The sequence below is a fragment of the Protopterus annectens genome, chromosome 4.part1, assembly GCF_019279795.1.
Source record: "Protopterus annectens isolate FY-2018-M chromosome 4.part1, PAN1.0, whole genome shotgun sequence".
In the NCBI taxonomy this organism is placed as follows: domain Eukaryota; kingdom Metazoa; phylum Chordata; order Ceratodontiformes; family Protopteridae; genus Protopterus; species Protopterus annectens.
In genome coordinates, this window is record NC_056734.1 from 32,504,225 (window position 1) to 32,523,810 (window position 19,586).

A 19,586-nucleotide genomic window follows, 5' to 3' on the forward strand; every position below is an offset into this window, starting at 1 on the left:
ACACACACACACACACACACACACACACACACACACGCATGCACGCACGCACACACACACACACACACACACACACACACACACACACACACTGTGTTGTTAAAGAGTGGACTAGTAGCAACATTTTGAAACTGTAGAACTATGCAAAACATAGACGATTGTGATTAGGTCTCCAATCATAACTAGCTTATTATGTGTGTGAGATATGGATGCTAAGAAATTCACCTCGAGAACAAAGCACAAGAGGTGAATCTTGACTTCTATGTTGTGAACACATAATAATAATAATGCATTATGATTAGAAAATGAATTATAAATCATTGTAGTGCATGGAGATTTATCTGCTCCATGTACTACTAGATACACCAAACTAAAAAAAAAAAAAAAAAAAAAAAAAAAAAAGTGTTTGACATCCTCATGTACTGTCTATGTAAGGGGAGTAATCTGAGTCAAAATAGTGCTTGTAATGTAGCAGACAACAGGCAGAAACAGAAGATGAAACAAAGCCATTTAATGTCCTGCTACTGCTACTTATTGTCCCCAGCTGTCAGCTTTTAGTCCTAGACTCAATATTAACAGCATATAGAGAGTTTACACCACAAGTTTCAGGCCTGATGAATTCACTCAGTTTAGTACACAGACTGATTTATTAAAATAAAAAAATAACATCTGCAGTAAAAGTTAACAGCAGAACTTCAAACTCTTATACCATTAAGAGCAAGTAACACTTCTCTGGTGCCTCGGCTTTTAGAAAAGTCTTTTCAGAGTACATCTTTCTGCTGGTAAACATACACTTAAATACATGTATTTGATCAATTAAATAAACATCCAATTAAGAATTCACTAAAAAAGCCAACTAAAATGGTTATGTTTTAATATTCTTTGAACCTTCTTATATTAAATGCTTCCAAGAGAATTCCCTATTCAAACCTCTTGGAAACATTGTATCATATTTAAAAATAAATAATGCTTCCTTTCATTTTGTATTGTTATATAAAAAAATGCACTTTATTAATCTGCTTTTACTGTAATTGTGTTTCTTCCCACTTTATTACCTTATTTTGCTTGTGCTTCTTAAAAGTACTCAATTGTATTATTCTGCTGCAGTTATTACTTCTTGGTAGTAGCCCGATTAATTTGTAACTGTTATTCTAAGCCTTTTGGTTTAAGCACTTGGGCTTCAGACCAGTTGTTTTACATTAAGAAGGTTTGTGGGTTGTGGTAGGACAGGTAGCTTACATCCTTCTAAGTTGGGAATTGCTGATTGAAGGCTCAGTGTCTGTTATTCTAAAAGCGCATTAGTTCTGGTTTAAGCACTTGGGCTTCAGCCAGTTATTTTACATTAAGAAGGTTAGTAGTCTACACTCTTGTGGGAGGAGAGGCTAGATTATTCCCTTCTAAACTAGGAATGTCTGGTTAAAGGCTTATTGTGCATGCTTATTTGATCTGTTTCTTTCTGAAATGTGTGCGGCTTGTTTGCTGTAACCCAGAAGTTAGTAGTTTATTGGCCATTTTGGGCTAATTTCTATCTCTTTCATTTCCCTGCTGTAAAAAAATGCATTTGCAATGTTTTGAGCACTGGACAGTGCCAGTTAGCTAGGGCTAAAGTATTCCCGGCTCCACGAAGTCTACTCTTCAATTTTTCCCTTGGAACTAGACAAACTTTCAACTTAAGCACTCAAACCATTGATTTCACAGCCCAGCACTTGCTCAAAACTCATATCAAGCACTAATTAACCCTAGCACTAGACCCCTTATACTGTCCAGAAAGACAAGGCTCTCTATTCGTCCCTACCAGCTAATCAGTAAAACAGCTCACTTTACCTATTCAGGTATGTCCAAAGGGCAGTTTCAGGTATACTCTCCAGTCCAACTGATAAATCTGGGCATTTTGAGGCAATGTTACAGCTGCCTCATGTACACAGACAACCCTCTCCTCCTACCACCAAACACTAATATATATGTGAGAGATGCAATTATACAGCCAAACTGGAAGCAAAGCTCTCTCAACCCAAGACTGGAACTGACAATCAAGAGGAGAAGGAAAATACTTGCAACACACCACCAGTCTCACATAGACCTAGTAAACCAACACCGGCAAATAACATACATAAATACACAAAAACATACTCGGAGGCTGTAAATAAAAATCTGGAAAAGCAACAGAGACCTCCAAAGCAGACACCCAAGCAACCTCCATACCCCATCACAAACCATGAAACAAATACTTCACATAATCAGTGTGGCATGCAATCACAGCCCTTAAGGCAAAATAACATACCCAACACACTAGTAATAGGCGACTCTATAGTCAGGCACACTGATGTCCCAATAACTAGGCCGGACAAGGAGAAGGTTACAGTTAGCTACCTGTCAGGTGCCAGGATCCACCACATAACACAAGCACTCAGGTCACATCAGAACAAGTACAAATACGACTCTGTTATTGTCCATGTTGGTGTGAATGACCTGAGATGTACTTCCCTGGACTACATGAAAAGAGACATGGAAGATCTCTCTGATCATGTAGCCCAGGCCGGTATAATCCTGATCCTGAGTAGCATCCTGCCCTTACCAAGAATGATGCCACAGTATAAAGAAAAAAGTTATCTATTTTAACAATTGGCTAAGTTTCTGGTGCCATTCAAAGGAGATCCAATATCTGTCCACCTGGGATGACATGCTTGATAAGCCACATTGCTTCACAAGAGATGGCTTTCACTTGTCACCCATAGGCTTTTGAATACTGCCAAGGCTTTTGCACTCCCCCCATAGTGCCTTTTTTAGGCAAGGCTCAAAAGACAAACCCACCACTGTAAATAGCACAAATAACCAAAAACTGAGGGTAATGCTACTCAGCGCCAGAAGTCTAAACCTCAAAATGCATGCACTCGAGGCACTCCTCAGTATGGAGAACATCAATATCTATGCAGTAAGAGAAACCTGGTTTAAGGCTCCAGAGAGCACCCCAGCACTACCAGGCTATAATTCATACCATATTTTTTGGCCACAGAACCCAGACGAAAACCCAAAAGGTGGGGGTGTATCCATATTCATCAAGTACACCCACACCACTAGGTTAGTAGCACAGCACAATGCCTCAGAAATCATCCATGTGCAACTAACAATGGTTCATAGGTTCATAGGTTCATAGGTTAGTACTAGGCTAACTGCCCTTGCGAGCCATTTTTAAGCCTAGCCAATTATCCCTTGTGAGATTCAAACCCTGCACCCTGTGTTTGTAAGGCAAACACCTTAACAATTAGACCACCCTCCCAACCCTTATGGGCAAAACTACAATTCAAATTGTAGCTTGCTACAGATCACCCACCATGACCCAGGACCCCCATTCCGTGTTTCTGGAAACACTGGAAAATATGAAGGTCCTACCAAACACCCTAATGTTGGGTGATTTCAATTACCCAAACATTAACTGGGAGAACTACTCAAGTACTAACTCCCTTGCCCAACACTTCCTAGAATTTATAAACTTGAATGCCCTGGATCAACTGGTCAACACCTCCACCACAGGTGTCAAAATATTGGACCTGGTCATCACCAACATGGGTGACTGGTGTTCTACACAAGAGCTCAAACCCTCGCTGGTTAGATCAGACCAAAGACTAATCACTCTGGATATCTACATTCCGACCTCACCCCCAATCAAGGAAACCACCGTGAAAAACTTTTCAAAACCAAACTTTACTTTACTTAAGAACAAAATGGAAAGGTTCACAGCCCCCATGCTAAAGGACAATGCTGTCCAAGCTGCTGAGTCCCTTACAAAGGCACTTTATGAGCACCTCCAAGAATGCATGGATCGTGCTATCCCAAGCAAAACCAAGACTCACTCCTCCAAGAGAAGGAAACCCATCTGGTGGACCCCTGCCATAAACAAGCTATACAATAGAAGGAGGAAACTAGTACAGAAAAGAGTAAACTCCCAAGAAGGAAAGACATCCCTGATCAGTACTAGCAAGAAACTACAATCCATCATAAAATCATCCAAGGCTAGCTTAGAAAGAAAAATTGCAAAAGACTCCAAAGATAACCGCAAAGTGTTCTTTAGCTATAAGTGGAAACTCTCAGATCTGCTCTGAGTAGGGTTGCCAGATTTCTTTGTGGCTAAAACCGGACTAAGGTCATGCCCCTCGCATCACCCATAACTCAACCCATTCCCACCCACTCTCCCATCAATGCCACGCCCATTTTGTGACATCACAGTGACATCAGCTGATGGGAACGCCCTCTTTTTCTGTTCCGAATGCCTGCTTTCAGCCGATTTTCTATGCTTTTCTGTAAAAAAAGCATAGCAAATCAGCCAATTATAACAAACACTGATAGTCTGTTTCTTTTTGTGAAACAGAAAAATGGAGTTTGTACAGTGTTTTCCCAATTTCCTGACTACCAGTCATCTTAGCATGCTCAGTTTTTTCTCTGAGCAAGTTAGCAGCACTGTCTGCATTACATTAAAAAACAGCTGTTGGCTAAATAAATTGTTGTCAGAAACAATTTTCCCTTCAATCATCACACCACTCAAGACAACAGAGCATCCATCAAAACTTTTTTGACAATAGTCTTATTAGTGTAAACTAAAGCACAATTTTAATTCAGATTAATTTTCTTCTGTCTTTATAATGCAATGCAGGGGGGTGGCAAGCTTTGAAACGGTTTAATATAATAAACTTAGAAAGCTTATCAGCATCATCCTTGGAGTTCAGCTAGAAAGCCTTTAGAAATACACTCAGAATATCTTTATTTGAAATAAATACAAATGATATTCAAACATCCTCTTTTCTAAACAGTTTCTAACTAATCTCTTTCTTTGACAATATCTTATTTCTTACACCGTTTTAAAGATTCTGAGATATGGGAGGCTGGATTATTATGTAGGTCTGGAAAATCAATGATTAATTAGCAATGGTATGGTGTCTGTGAAAAACATTGTTAGTGCAGGGTTGATAGAAAACATTTATATTGTTATGAACATACCATTAAAGTAAGGGCTGAAGCTTTGCTGCTGTCAACAAACAATTCAGTACATGAAATTTCATGTTAAAAGTCTTTCTAAACTCTGGTATAGAAAGAGATTAAGATTAAGAATTTCTAATATTAATGTATTCATTAAAATTCTAATGCAGATCATATTTTTTGTAACTCACATAACCCACATTCAAACACAAAATATTGCCCTATATCTCACTAATTTAAAACTCAGCAAAATAACCATTCAAACTTTGAACTCAATGAAAATTTTTTTCAAAAAACAATTTTTGTATGGATCAAGCTTCCAAGCACACATCACTGGGGGCAAGGCCCTCACCACTGGACCTATACATTGCTAAATCCATGGTCAAACAGGCATAGGGAAAATGGATACGGGAAAAGACCCTACACAGTGCCATCACTGCAAGCATGCAACTAGAAATTACACAATTATTTTATATGGAGAACAGTGACTGTGGAGTACAAAAGAGACAAGTTTAAATCAATGAACTGAATGAGCTTTTACTTAGAATTTGTCATCTAGTAGGTTAGTTAACGTACGAACATGTGCAGTTAGTGCAAACTGTACTGTGCCGCCTTCTGTGCAGCACATAGCTCTACTTCCGATATCATTAGATCCTCTACCAGTAATAACACAATCAGTGCCACCAAAATAACTTGTTACTGGCATATACTTCCATTCTACTATTTAGCAAACTGACTGTTATAAAAATTCATTAGCATTTAATTTATTGGAGCTTCTACTGAGTAAGGACAATGCATCATTTAAGGTGCCAGATTCATGTAGCTGAAAGAAAACATCAGGGCCCAGTGCTGGGCCTATTCTGACAAGCTGTTGCTAAACAGTTGTGTTGTCAGCAGAGCACCTTTGATGATGATAAAATGATACCTCAGTCCTATATGTTTTCAATATCATTGACTGTTTGGAAGTTTTCTGCTTAATTGAGCCATTACCAGAGTCTTCTACAGACTACACCACACCAATTTTGTACAGTTGGGGGGGGTATTTTAACATAAGCTGCTGTGTTTAAATGTGCGTTTCACTCTATTCAGGGTGTTTTAAGAATTCCTTAACACTTGTCTCGTTCCACAACAAGTATCTGAATCATGTTAGAAAGGTGTGCTTACACTACTTTTAAACAAGTATGTTTCATTCCAGACTGGGTAGTTTATAATCGTGCAAAGGGCATGCATTAACACTATCTTCAAAAGGCTGTTTCAAACAATAGCAAGTGATAGACTACGTGCCCCTACTTACAACATCCCACCTATTACCTTTCTTCGGTACATAAAATGTGAAGATGTGAGGAGAAAAAAGTAGTTACACAGTGTGACAATAGTTTCAACAAAGTCTTGTGAGGCTATCCCTATTTCCTACTAGAACTGTATTAATCAATATCACTGCTATACCGTAATGTAATTTAAGTCCATCTACATACTCTTCCTATTTTACTTTACCATACTTCCTATTTACTTGAGATTCTTCTTACATTCCACAAATCTAAAACAAGACAAACTTTCAGTTCTTACCGTTTAATACAAAAAGGTGAAAATCAGTGTTTTTTCGATCATTACTTATTAATTAGCATGTAAGCGTAACGAGCCAAACACATGAATGTCTAAAATAATAAAGTATATAGAGTCCAACTCAAGTACAACACAAATGAATGGGTCATGCAGCTAGCCTACTACATCACTGCTTTGTGTGGGAATCGGGATACTGAGGGCTATACAGCGTGCTGCGTGAGCGTGAGTGACACTGACAATGGTGATACGTAAAATTAGAACTCATTTTAGAAAGTAAAGTGGAACAAAACTAACACAATCGTATCATGCTGAATTTGCATTGCGTATGTTTCAGTTTTTTTACTTTTCAGTCCTCCTTGACTCCTGACTGCGCAAAAAAAAAAAAAAAAACGGACTTCATTAGTCCGGTTTTGATGATTTTTTTCCACCGGACAATTTCACTGAAAACCGGATAGTCCGGTCAAAAACCGGACAGCTGGCAACCCTAGCTCTGAGTTAGTGCAAAATGGCACAAAATACACTGAACTGACTGATATTGCCAACATTCTTGGCAGACAGGTTTAGTGCAAACTTCACCCCCCCCTCACCCCCTAAAGGGACCATAACCATACCAGAAGAATGTAGAGCCCCGGCAATCACTGGCACACAGGTTAAAACAGCCCTATCCAAAGGCAAAAATACAGCTTCAATGGGACCAGATGGTGTCCCAGGCTCTGTCTTACACGACCTCCAAAATGAACTAACCCCTCACCTAAACACACTGTTCAAACTCAGCCTCTCTACAGGCTACGTACCCATAGAGTGGTGCATGGCAACAGTTATCCCGTTCCACAAAGGTGGAGCCACAACAGACCCCAGGAACAATCGCCCTATAAGCCTGACTAGCCTGGTCTACAAGGCTATGGAGCGCATCATCATGGAATTCATTAACAGACACATTGAGAACCTTCAAACAATAGACCCTACCCAGTTTGGCTTTGTTCATGGCAGATCATGCCTACTTAACCTGGTGGACTTCTTTGAGACAGTTACCAAGGCTTTAGACGAGGGAAAAGAGGTCTACACAGCCTACCTAGACTTCGCAAAGGCTTTCCACACCATTCCCCATTCTGGTATTATAGACAAGCTCACCAGCCTGAGCATAAACCCCTACATCACAAGATGGGTTGCCAATTGGCTCACAGATAGAACCCATGCAGTGAGAGTTGCAGGCTCTAGGTCTGACTCTAAACCAGTTACAAGTGACATCCCCCAGGGTTCAGTCCTGTGACCCCTCCTGTTCATTATGTGCTTCTCAGAGGTACAGGCCAGCACAGGAGAACTATGGCTGAGAAAGTTCACAGACAACTGAAACTGGGGGCCATAATTGACTCTCCAGCTAATATAGACATCCTCCAGAAGGGTCTCACTGAGACAGATACCTGGTGTCAAAATCATGGCCTCAAGCTAAATGCCAAAAAGTGCATAGTCATCCCCTTTGGAAAAAAACAAAGCAACCGCGAACTACCACATAGGTGGCAGTCTCCTAAATACATAAAATGTAATAAGGGATCTGCAGATGCAAGTAGATAGTAACATCTCCTTTGATAATCATATTGCCAAGGTGGTTAGAAAATCCTTCTATGGGGCCCACCTAATCACAAAAGGGTTCACATCCAGAACAAAGGAGGTTAATGTGCCTCTCTACTCATCACTCCTCAGACCCATCATAGAATACAATGCCCCATTTGGGATGAACCTTACAAGAAACCTGCAACAGCTGGAAAGACCACAAAAGTACCTCACCAAGAGGATTACTAGCCTCAAACAGATGTCCTATGCCACTTGACTGAAGAAACTCCAGCTGTACTTGGTTGCATACTGTTTACTCATACAAGGTCATGTCCAACCCAAAATTGATAGACATGCTCCACCTAAAAAAAACAAATCCCCAAGAGCTACTTGCTCTAGGGAACTAAACCTCATCACAATGATACATATGATGTGCTGGAGGGATATATTCCTGTCCCAGAGACACCCCATGCTTTGGAACAGGATTTCAATCTACATTAGGCAGAGCCCCTCACTAACACTCTTCAAGAGAAACCTTGACAAGTGGATGGGAAACGGAATATTTACCCCGAGGATCACTTCAGTGGCTCTGCTGGACAGAGGCACAAGGAACTAATGGCTCTGCTGGACTGAGGCACATGGAACTAATCTAAGGGGGTGGCAAAAGCCAACACATTCTGGCTAGGCTTATAGATGTCCTCAGGCTGATAGCCTAGTACTTACCTATGAACCTATGAACCTATGAACTTATGAACCTTCCTTCTTAAATGTTCCCTAATTTTTTCATCAGTACTAAAACTAGTATTTACTTGTTCCAAAACAGTTGCCTGTAACCCCTGTGGGTCTCCATTATGGTGTTCCTTAAAGTGCATAGCTACAGGACTCTGAAATCTCTGCTTCTTGATGTTCCTTATGTGCTCTTTTAATCTTGCAGCAAAGCTTCTCTTGCTCTCCCTGATATAAAATAATCCTCAAGGACATTTAAACTGTATATAATCTTTTCACTGTTGCAAGTGAAGCTGCCTCTTCTGTCAATTTTTTTCATTAATGCTTTCAAAACTATCAATTATGGGTTTACATATGGTGCATTTGTCACATGGAAAAGTTTTACATCTCACTATATTATTTTCTATATTTTTGGTCTGTCATATTTTCCATGTACTAACATGTCCTTAAGACTCCTGCCTCTTTTATATAAAAAGCAAAGTTTAACATTTGTTTAGGCAGGATTTTTCTTTTTGTATATAGGACCAGTAATACCTAACTATTTTTTCTAAAATATTAGAAAAATTAGTATACTTAGACACAAAATATAACTCACTTTCTTTTTTCCTCTGCATTTTTTTTCTGCATTATTATGTTCTGTGCTTTATTCACCCTTTTATTCATTGCTTTATTATACCCCAACCATACTTTCTCTGGCTCATAGCCCCTTTCTATAAACATGTTAACTGTATTTTGAACTTCCTTCTCAAATTCCTTCCTGCCACTGCATAAACATTTAACCCTGACCATTTCCTCATAAGGAATGGAAGAAATAGTGTGTGTGTGTGTGTGTGTGTGGGGGGGGGGGGGTGACAACTAGTTCCATGCAACATAAAGCTTGGTTGTCCCATTTTTATAAATATTTTAGTTTTGTTTGTTCTTGCCCTTCTATTGTAGCATCCAAATAATTTACTGTCTTTCCTTTTTGTAACCCATTAAACTTGATCTCATACCTGTTCACTTGCAGTTCTTGAACAAACTTTTCCACCTCTCCATAGCCCCCCTTGCAAACAAAAATCAAATCATTAATGTATCTGTAAAAATGAATAACATATTTTCTAAAAAAGTAATTCCTATGCACATATAGATTTTCAGAGACCCATAAAGAAATTATCATATGTGGGGGCAAAAGCTGCCCCCATAGCTGTCCCACACTTCTGATGATACAGAGAGCCATCAAATTCAAATATATTATTTTCCAAACAGAACAATGTCAGTTCTATAATATACTGTGTACTGGGGCTTTTTCCCGGAACAATTTCTATAGCTTCTATGCCATCACTCTGTCTTATACTAGTGTGTAGGCTGACTACATCTATCACTATAAAAAAAACATGTTCTTCTGCCATACGATTTTCTTTACTTTATTCAGAAAATCAAAACTGTCTTTGATATATGAAGGTAATTGTATCACTTTTTTAACACAAAATGATGGAAAAAACATCCAAAATTATGGGTTACATAATTGCAAGCAGATACAATGGGATGGCCTGGAGGGTTAACCTTACTTTTCTGTATTTTAGGCAAACAAAAAAAAAACCTTGCCAGCTCAATACTTTTATTAAGGAACTTATTTTTAGCATCTCCATGACTAAAATAATTTAGTCTAATCCCTTTATGTATTAATTCTTCATAGTTCTTAATCATCTCCTGATAAGTTAAGAAACCTACTTTGTCATAGTTATTGTCATTTTCTATCTGCTGTAAACACATATTTACATATTGTGTGTAATGTATTATTACTAGTTGTCCATCCTTATCTGCAGGCTTAAATATGGGTTCCTTTCTTTCCCTTAAATTTTTTAATGTGACCCATTATTTTTGTATCATATTATATTGAATTTCACTTCTAAAAACCTTATTGCACTCTTGGTCTATCGCATAATTTAACATATGAAGAAACATTTCAATTTTATCACACTTGAAAAGAGGCATAAATCCGCTTTTATAAGAAACACCACTAGTACCAAAATTACTATAAGCATTGCATTCTAAGTCAGAATTACAAGAAAAACAACTCTCTTTATTACTGGCAGCATATACAAAACTTGCATTGTTCACATCTGCTTCTAAACTTTTTGTTTGATTTCCATAGAAATCTATTAAATGTAACTTGTGAACAAAATTAAATATTTACCCCATGTATGGGAAGAAACGTTGGGATAACTTTCAACCCCCTATGTAAAACATTTACTCATACATCCTGGGAAGAGACATTGGGATAAATTTCAAACATAAATTTCATGCATAAATTTCTCCAAAACCTAGGATCCCGGTAATTTTTGAGATTCCAAAAGTGCACAAAGGACTGAACCCTTTAAAATTCAGACCTATAATAGCAGGAGCTGGGAGTATTGCAGAGCCTCTAGGGAAATATATTGATCAGACATTAAAAAAATTTGTTTCAACCATAAAATTTATTTGTAAAGACTCCTGGGAATTTCTTAATGATGTCCAACAAAATTTTTACAACCCAGGGATATTAATGGTAACTATTGACATCATAGAGCTATTTCCCAGTATTCCTCATTCAATAGGAATAGATTGGTTTAATGAAATTTTGACAACACAATCTGATCTAAGTAACAACACGGTTAGGCTAATAGTGGAATTTATGGAAGTAGTTCTTGAGAATAACTTCATCTATTTTAATGGAGAAGTATTCCGGCAAAAGAAAGGTGTAGCAATGGGTGCGCCATGTGTCTCAACATACGCAAACATAGTATTATACTATTGGGAAAATAAATGCATCTTTTGATCTGGTTGGGCTGAGCACATAACCTATTACAAACGTTACCTGGACGACATCTGTATATTATGGGATGGTGACATGGGACAGTTTTTTAAATTTCATCACATACATTAATTCCACTACAGATTTTTTGGCTTTCACACACAATGTGAGAAAAAACTCTTTACATTATTTGGATGTTTTTTTATTCAAAGACTATGTCAACAACTTTTTCCAATCCCAAATATACAGAAAGATGACTTTCTCCAATACATTCTTACATTTTGACAGTGGGCACCCTTTTTATCAGGAAAAATGGTATAATAAAAGGTCAACTCATTCGTGCATCCAGGATGTCAAGTACTCAAGATTTATTTCTTAAAGAAGTTGACTTTTTAAAAAAACTCTTTCTTGAGAGAGGCTATCCAGTCTATCTTGTGGATAATTTAGCTAAAGAGGTTCTCGACAACAGGGAATCTAAGTATCCACCATTACTTGGGAAAGGCAAGATTTTAGAGCACACTCAAGAGGCTGACTGACAATTGTCACATAATAACTTTGTGTATACATACACTAGGGATTCCTTACAGGTAGAAAAGACTATTTTGACATATTGGCCAGTTTTGACATTACAGGAGGACATTAACAAAATTGTACCTGCCAAGCCTGGATTTACAAGAAAGAGAGACATTAATCTAAAGGGCCTATTTGAGAATAAAAATAATAGAAAAACACATCCACATTTTTCTAACAAGATAGGCACCCACAAATGTGGTGCATGCAACCAGTGTGCACACATATATAACAGTAATAGTTTACACATTCCCTCTAGGAACTTTAAGATTAGCACAACAAAATATTTTAATTGTGCATCAAAAGGGATGGTTTATCTCGGTGTTTGCATGGAGTGTCACAGTTTTTATGTTGGCAAGACCGAGCGGCCACTAAGAAAAAGGATTTATGAGCATTTATACGAAATTAGTAAAAAGGAAGATACTAATGCTTTTTTTAAACATTCAGTGCAATGTACCAGCATGCATTTAAAATTCCTTGTCCTAGACCAGGTCACCCAGGATCCCAGAGGAGGGGACTGGGAGACTCGTCTAGAGCATAAAGAACTTTTGTGGCAATTGAAATTAAATGCAGCAAGACCCCCAGGTCTAAATGACAGCATCAGCATAGCAAGTGCACTAAAACTTAACAGGGAGAAATTATGAGTAAACAAAAAATCTGTTTTAAAAATGCCAGGCAATTAATAGGCAGTTAGTTAATGATGAATTTTTATTTTTTGTTATCAACTTTTAACCAGAATTACATGTTTCGCTATTAGGATTTATACTTAGAATATTTTAAGTTTTTTATTCTTAGCATTTGTATTTTTAAAAATTGTTATTTAATATACTGCATGAATTATTAGTGGTTTGCACTAAGTGCTTTTATGTATGTATTTTTATAAGATTTTTTGACACACAAGGTATTTAGACAGTTTTTAAAGCAATGTGTTATTGCAGCATTATTGATTTGCAGAGAGTATGAATATTTTAACATCTCAAAAAATACTTTAAAAGTACCTTATAAAATGTTCAAACCTTTAACTAATTACCACAATTAATACCAGGAGTGGTCGATTAAGTGATCACCTGATGTTTGCACAATGATATAAAATGGTTTTACTTTTGACTGAGCAGTATCTTGATAAAGCCTGGTAGGAACCAGGCGAAAGCACTTGATTAATCTTTCTGTTCTTATTCATTAAAGTTATTCAACTTCTATTTATTTCTGGTTGCATCACATCTGTGATTCCTGGACTGAGTGTTTCTACCTGTGGAGTTGCTTCTTACTTGGTTTGTGTGCTCGTTTTTAAGTTAGTTGGATAAATTTCAAACCCCTATGTAAAACATTTACTCATACATTCTGGGAAGAGATATTGGGATAAATTTCAACCCCCTGTGTAAAACATTTACTCACACATTCTGGGAAGAGACGTTGGGATAAATTTCAAACCCCCATGTAAAACATTTACTCACACATTCTGGGAAGAGACATTGGGATAAATTTCAAACACCTATGTAAAACATTTACTCACACATTCTGGGAAGAGACATTGGGATAAATTTCAAATCCCTATGTAAAACATTTACTCACACATTCTGGGAAGAGACGTTGGGATAAATTTCAAACCCCTATGTAAAACATTTACTCACACATTCTGGGAAGAGACGTTGGGATAAATTTCAAACCCCTATGTAAAACATTTACTCAAACATTCTGGGAAGAGACGTTGGGATAAATTTCAAACCCCTATGTAAAACATTTTTTTCTTCATTACTAATAATGCATTCAGACAAATTTACAATGTATTCAAAATCACTCACATTTATATTATTAGAAAGTCCCATTTTATTATGTCCATTTTCCCCATTTGTTGGTCCAGAAATTATATCCGGCACCGCACTGTTGATCCTGCCAACTTCTCTTCTTATTCCCTTGTTGTAACCCAGGTTGGTCACGAAAATTCCTGTTTAAATACCCTGGAATCTGTCCATTTGGTCGCCATGGGTAGTCTTCCCATTCTTCCCCCTCCTTTTCTGCTGATGAGGCTCCACTTTCAGCTGATGTATAATAATGTTCAGTTACCTTTTTCCCCTCCTGGAGCCTAACATGCTGCTTTTTGTTAGTTTTGGAAGAAGAAATAAACGCTTGTTTGCATTCGTAATCCCGAATGTCTCTCAACAGTTTTTTCTTTTTGTGATTCATGAGCTCTTTTTCATAAGTCAACAATTTATCATTGACACTCTGCAAATAGCCTTCAAAGGCTTCCTGACTTGATCTTGCTTGCAATATTTGAACAAGCTTATTTGATTTCATTTTTCAGCTTAGCCTTCTTCAGCATATCTCTCTCCACCAGAATGCTGATAGCACCTAGAGAGTGCTTAACAATCGGGTCAGGTTAGCACTGAATTAGTATGTAATATAAGCATTACTCGAGCATAATCACAGATCTCCATGTTCAAGCTAGTATTTATCTCTCATCATATGATGTACCCATCTGATCTGCTACATAATCTTCAGCAAAGGTCTTTTCATATCTCCCAACTGAATCAGATGTAAGTGTGAGTGAATGTATCTGACAGATGATTTATTTAGTTATTTAATTTTGTATTTCTTTATTTGCTTACCTGTTTATGTATTTGCTTTAATATCATGCCAGGAGATCCAACTGAGTAAACTTATTGTCCCAGTCCCTTTCAATAATACACATGACACCCAATGATATTTGACGACCTTTATTAATTTCCAACATAACTTTATGACATCATCTCAAATGTTAATTGTAACATAAATAACCTTGTAACCACAGCGTGTAAAATCCTTGTAACATACATCAGGGCAGCCTATCCCACTCATCCAAATAAGCAGTGCCCATACCTCCATTTGCTTATTCTTATTAATCATGGTGCATTGTACCATTCACTTCCATCCCCCAAACTCATTGCATCAACATCTAATGCCAAGAGGGGGAACAGAGAAGGGAAAAGTCTGCTCCTCTTCTCCACCCACCAGCCTGACCACAGGCTGTTCCCCTTTTCCTACAAAATAACTTTCACAAAACCTTCTAAAAAAACCTAAATGTACATTAAAGAAGTGCATCCCACTGGATCTAAACTAAACTGGTTTCTTATCATCAAAATCCCTATGTTCTATCATATATATGCTCAAAACCCCCAACTGCAACACCAGCCTACAATTAATAAACTTCTGTGTGCACTCCAATGCCATAAATCTAGCAGCATTCTTCCAACACAAACACGGTACTATCTCAGATCATACAATGTACATGCCTGGATATAACATTTGCAACATAGCCAGATAATCCTTTATCCTATCCAAAAACTGCTTTTTAGGAATGATTTCCAAATCATTACAAACCAAAATTATCACAAATATCCAAGGTAACCCCATCCATGATTGAATTGATGCAACTTCATACATAAGCTGATTACACCTAATACCTCTAATCCCATGCCAACTAACTGTCCACCCTAATCAATGTAAACTCAATTTCTTTCAGTCTGTCTTAACTGCAGCCCTCTTTACTTTCCAAGGAACTTATGAATGGTCAAAGATGACAATCTCCTTTCCTGAAAGACAAAAAAAAACATATTAATCAGCCGAGTCGATTACCTAATATAAGATAAAAAGGCATTTTAAGACCACCTCCCCATTCTCCTGATGACCTCAATTGATCTGCCTTCCCTTGTCAAATCCAAAGCCCTACCAATGTGAAAAGATTGCTTGGAAAACCTCTTTCCCAGAAAACTCATACAACCCAGAGCCCTTCTTATTACATGTACAAACTGATTACCTTTTACCATCTTACCACTCCTCAACCAAAAAAACCAAATCCAGACGTCTCCTCACATGAGTCTACCTCAATCTCACAGCCCAAGCCACCAGACAAAGGCCCTTAGACTTATCTTTCCAAGAACTATCTGAGTGCCCTTAAGAACTGATCCATTTTAGACCTATGTAACCAAATGTGCACTGTCACCAGAAAGAAACATGACATCTCCCCAAACTAATGAGCCCAACAGTTCTGACACCTGGAATATTCCAAAATACATCCATAAACACAAAGTTATCCACAAAACATAATCCACCAAATCACCAACCACTAATGCTAAATCCTTCAATAAAACTTACAAATTCTGTTTTGTCAAAGGCCAATGCATATCCATGCACACACCAACCACTCTACCCCATCCACTCAACATGCACCCCACCATCCAAGACTTTGTGAAATCATGCAGCCCTGCTACCTGCAGAAATAAACTAATTGTTGCCAGGTCTACCTTGACCGACTGCAGTGCTTTACCTTGCCTCCAAACTCAAAGTAAATAATACAATAATAGTTCTTCTGACCAAACCCCTTCATCCTCAGTTAGCTATACAATAAATTTATCAAAATCATATAATGCCCTACCATATGCCCTCCTGGCAGATACTGCTCACAATTGCTGCAACAATTGGCAGGTTACATCAGCCCAAGATGCCACACATCATCTGGCAACACCATCAGCTCTTCTGCTGGCCACAGAAACAACTTCTGAAACCTGGAAAACTGAAATTGAGACAACTGCCAGAAATCCCATTCTTAACCCCTACCACATGCATACCTGTGAAAGAAAATTTTATTAACAAACTCTGCAAAACCAGCTTACGTAAAACTACCAATAACAATTCAAACCTAGAAGTCTTTGCCTGTAAAACCTGCATCAACTCCAAATTGTCTGAATAGAAAATTACCCTCTTTCCTATTAACTGCTCCTGCCAGAGTACCAATGCATTCCAGATTGGCATTAACACCAAAAAGGCAACATCCCTTTTCCACTCATCCTTTCAATCCACTAGACAATGAGCTGCAGACCATTCCCTACCAAAAAAATGCACCCATCCTGATACCTCTAGCCACATCTGTAAACAACTGCAGTTCCTTTTGACCTAGCCAGTCTGACTGCCAAAAAGAAACACCACTAAGCCATTCCAAAAAGGAGAACCCACAACAATTTACTAATCCTGACCCAATGATGTTTCCTCTTCTTCCCTTTTAGCAGAAAGGCCACTGACTAAAAAAGGTATGGTCTGGATGAACTGCCCAAGAAGCAAAATATAAAGCCCTAAAAGCTGCATAACCTCCCTGATCTGCACCTTAGCTTTACACCCCCCCCCCAATCTTCTCCTTCAAATGGACTATCTTGTCTGCTGGCAAGCAAAATAAATCACATTCTGCATCTACTAGTAAACCCAAAAAATCCAATGCCTTAACTGGACCTTCCTTCTTCTGCCTAACCAATGGGATGCCCAACTCTTCACACATCCCCCAAAACTCTCACAAACCTTCCAATCCTTCCCCAAACCCCTTGCCCACTATCAAGAAATCATCCAGGTAATGTACCATCCAGACCCAATAAAGTACAGTGCTAAATTTCACAAACGTAGCGCAAGCTGCTGAACATCACATTGGTATAGTCTTATCAAAGTAAAACTTGTTCACCTCCACCATAACCAACAATGGCCACTCATCCTCCCATCCCTGACAAACCGACCCTTGATACACCTTGTCCCCAGCTACCCTGCAATTATCCCCAATACACTCCAAACCTGCCCTGCCAAAGAGCATCCCAACAACATGTTATTACCTGCCACTCCATCCTGCGTCACTCCAGCAGCTAGGAGACCTGCTGTGACAACATCCCTCAACTGTTGTCATCTTTTCCCTTAAGCTACCAACCTAGTCTTTGAGGCTGGACATTGTCTCTTCCAAACAGATTACCCTGGGTCATCTGCCATTCCTGACTCAGCTTGAGGCACCACCTGAAACAGCTTTTCTGCCTGAGACACAATGGTCACCTACCTCTTTCACAAACTCTGCATATTCACTATCTGCAACAAAGAAAGAAGCACATTAAGACTTTGAGAGAGGAAAAAAAAGCATTACCAACAAAAAATGAATGCTAAAAGACAAGTGTAAATGCCTTAAGAGAAAACTGTAATTACCAACAACATAAAAAACCTATTCTCAGAATAAAATCCATTAACATTCCCTTCAACCTAATACAAAGCTTCTCAGCCAGCTTCAGATTCATATATTTCTTAGTATTGTGCTATGTTAAGCACAAGTTAAGTGCTATGAACTCTGTCCAATATTGCCTCATCACACACAGAGGTATCATAATTCATCTAACTAACATGGCAAATAGAAAGGGGCCATACCTTTCAACCTCCTAGCACTGGGAATCTGAACAAAGCCGTAAGTAACTGGGAGACAAAGGAACAAAATAGGGATGGAGCATAACTACTGTTTTATCAACTCAAAATGCTGCAAGAATAACATGATTCATGTTAGTATGTACTTCTTGAAAAATGCTATACCAGAAACTCAAATGTCTGGCATGATTTACTGACTGCAAACATCAGTGATTTGCCTGGGAAGCACAAGTGTTATGAGGAATAAGCAAAAAATATGTGGCAAAACTCTGGACCCCAAGCCAACAACTGAGAGTTGTGGAAAGGCCTATGTTAGAAACCCTACTGACTACATAGCCTTTCTCAATAAGTCTGCACCACTTTCCTTCACCATTAATCATGATAGGCACATGGACAACTAACGGCCATTATTCAAAGCCATCTCCTCACCTGTGAACCCACTTCTACAGCCTTGGAACCATTCCCAGTATGACACATTTTTTTTTATGTACCGCACCACCTAATTATCATAAGGCAGACCCCTACACTTGTGTTAAATATAAGAAATGTGTTTTTTTTTTCTTGTTCTCTTTTGTTTTTGACTGTTTTACTATACCAACATGTTTGGCTCCCCTACCACTATTAAATGTAATCACCCCTCAGCAAAGCATTGCAGAGCAAGCTACCTCCTACATGACTGTCCCTGGCCCAACTCACCTGTTAGTTACGCTACATGCAAGCACTACTAACAGTCACCACTCATGGGCACCACAGAGCCCATAAACATGATCCTACTAAATATAAGCAAAACTGAAGATATTACAATTTGCTCACCTTTTCTACAGCACTGCTTCCACTAATGCTGCCAACAATTCTTCTTCAACTGAATGCAATGCAAATCCAAAACCCCAGGCCATTCCATTGAGCAATGAAAGAAAATTCCTGTCGAGGAATGATGTAGTGCAACTTGACTATCAAGTAATAAAACACTGACAAAACAAAACCCGAGGCCATTATCAACGCCAAGCAACCAAATCTAAGACACATTCATAAAATATATAACTAAAACCAATAAAGTAACTACAGAGCCAGTCCAAGCAACAACCAATGACCTGTAATGAGCCAATCATACCCCTTCATGTCTAAATATCTAAATGTAGCTGTAATTATTTTTCTGTGTGGAGCTTTTCACCCTGGGCCTCTGCTGAAAAAGGACCTTTTTGGCTCAGTCAGACACCACCGGTTAACAAATGTATTA